Consider the following 2,334-nt stretch of genomic DNA (forward strand, 5'->3'; position numbering starts at 1 on the left):
GAAAAAATCGAAAACCACACAAGTCTTATGAAGAACTGAGTTCTTAAAATAGGACGGAGAACGTAGCTATCGGAAGAGAAGGCAGTATTGGCAAGTTGATTGTTACGTTGGTCAGCAGTAGCTGGCACTATCTTTTTGGCCATCTTTCGGGCAATGTAACTACTACAGCAAAATGAGATATGATCCATTAAACAACATATTCGCAAATCAAAAAGTGTTTCAGTAATATAATGCTTCAGATTTAGAAGCAAATCAAATGATAGAACTCCACTGCTGTAATAAGTCACCCCAAAGATCACCGTATCTGACAAAATAACTACCACAGGGTTATGACTTCAGAATCATACTTTCTCTTGATATTTACTTATGTATGTATTTATTTTTTTTAATTTATTTCTCTTGAGACGGCGTCTCGCTCTGTCGCCCAGGCTGGAGTGCGATGGTGTGATCTCGGCTCACTGCAACCGCCACCTCCCTGGGTTCAAGCGATTCTCCTGCCTCAGCCTCCCGAGTAGCTGGGACTACAGGTGCCCGCCACCACGCCCAGCTAATCTTTATACTTTTAATAGAGACGGGGTTTCACCGTGTCGGCCCGGATGGTCTCGATCTCTTGACCTCGTGACCCGCCCGCCTCGGCCTCCCAAAGTGCTGGGATGACAGGCGTGAGCCACTGAGCCCGGCCTTCTCTTGACGTTTAAACTATGAAGTCAGTCCAGAGAAACGCAATAAATGTCAACGGTGAGGATGGTGTTGAGGCAGAAGTAGGACCACACTTTTTCCTATCTTATTCAGTTGATAACAATATGACCTAGGTAGTAATTTCCTATGTGCCTACTTATACACGAGTACAAAAGAGTAAAACAGAGAGACTGCTAAATTAAAGGGTACGTGAAGTTCTTCATAGTAACTCCGTAAACTGGAACACTGTCAAAAAGCAGCAGCTAGTGAATTGTTTCCATGTATTTTTCTATTATCCAATAAGTGAACTATGCTATTCCTTTCCAGTCTCCCAAGCACTTCTTGTCCCCATCACCACTTCGGTGCTCGAAGAAAAAGTAACAAATCAAGGAACACAACTAAAGAAACACACACACAAACCAAAGACAACTACAGCGTCTGCAAAAGTTTGCTAGAAGACTGAAACTGTTGAGTATAAGGATCTGGTATTCTACGATCATGAGTTCACTTCAGAGTTTGTTCAAGACATACGTTTCGTAAGGAAACATCTTAGTTAGAAGTTATTCAGCAGTAGGTACCATCCCTAAGTATTTTTCACCAAATTCGTGACAATAAAGAGCTATCTAACCAGAAAAATTAGCGAGTACCGGCACCATCCATAGGGCTTTGTCTTTACGCTTCATTAGCACTTACCATGCCTTACAATGTCTAGGATTGACCCTGATAGCATTTCGAAAACAAGCTAATGCTTTGTCCAGTTCTTCAGTGAAGACAAGCTCACGCCCTAATGCGCTATAGGCATAAGCATCATTTGGATCCACTTCGAGAGTTCTCTGGAAGAATTGAATCGCAATATCGTGTTCCCGTTGCAGACCGAAACAGTTCCCTGCAGCACACCAGGCCTCTGGCTGGCGAATTTTTATCCATGTCTGTGAAGTCTTTGGACAGAACTGAAAGAGCAACCTCTTTCGGAGGATGCCAAAGTGTTGTAGAGTAGATCTCCATGCCTTCGACTCTGTAATTCTCAATCCTCCTAACCTCTGAGAATTGTCTTTCAGCTTGCGTGGACTCTGAAAGTTTACAATAGGCCCTTCCGATTTGGCACAGTACCCAACCGGTATTGCAGTGGTGAGAAGCTAGATGGCTCAAGATGCTGATAGCTTCTTTGCCGTGGTAAGAACACAAAGCTAAATAACCTTTCCCCCTTTCACGAAGAAGGCTCATCAAGCCTTCCGCTGCTGCTTTTTGTAGATTAAAAGCCTGAATCTGAGGCGCGATTGCGGCTATTTTCCCTTCTGAAATGACGGAAGAGTCCAATTTTGTCACTTCCAGGCTATCACTTATGTTCGGTGGAGTTATTGCTCCTTTATTAGTTTTACTTTTGGTTCTTCTGTTTGGGATTTTAGGTGGAAACTTCATTTTTAATTTTCTCCTATTCTCCTCGGTTGTGGAGCTGTCACTAGTCAAGAGTCGTGAATTTCTTCGAGGCGGTGCATTTGGGGGAGATGCCATAGTGGGGCTCAATACCTGAGGTGTTGCCCTTGTCGGCGGACCAGAACTTTGTGTTTTTGCAAGGACTGGAGTTACCTTTCGGCTCTTTCCCCTCTGCGAGAAGACAGACGGTGTTCCGGTTTGGCCGATTCTGGCAACAGGCTT

The 2,334-nt window shown here is 44.0% G+C and overlaps 2 pseudogenes; one reads left to right on the top strand and one right to left on the bottom strand.

Moving 5' to 3' along the window:
* The first annotated feature begins 428 nt into the window (after positions 1 to 428).
* On the top strand, positions 429 to 657 carry LOC101999334 (annotated as a pseudogene).
* Positions 658 to 1,367: 710 nt separating this feature from the next.
* On the bottom strand, positions 1,368 to 2,097 carry LOC113455911 (annotated as a pseudogene).
* Between the last annotated feature and the right edge of the window lie 237 nt (positions 2,098 to 2,334).

The sequence above is a fragment of the Microtus ochrogaster genome, unplaced genomic scaffold, assembly GCF_000317375.1.
Source record: "Microtus ochrogaster isolate Prairie Vole_2 unplaced genomic scaffold, MicOch1.0 UNK2852, whole genome shotgun sequence".
Taxonomy (NCBI): Eukaryota; Metazoa; Chordata; class Mammalia; order Rodentia; family Cricetidae; genus Microtus; species Microtus ochrogaster.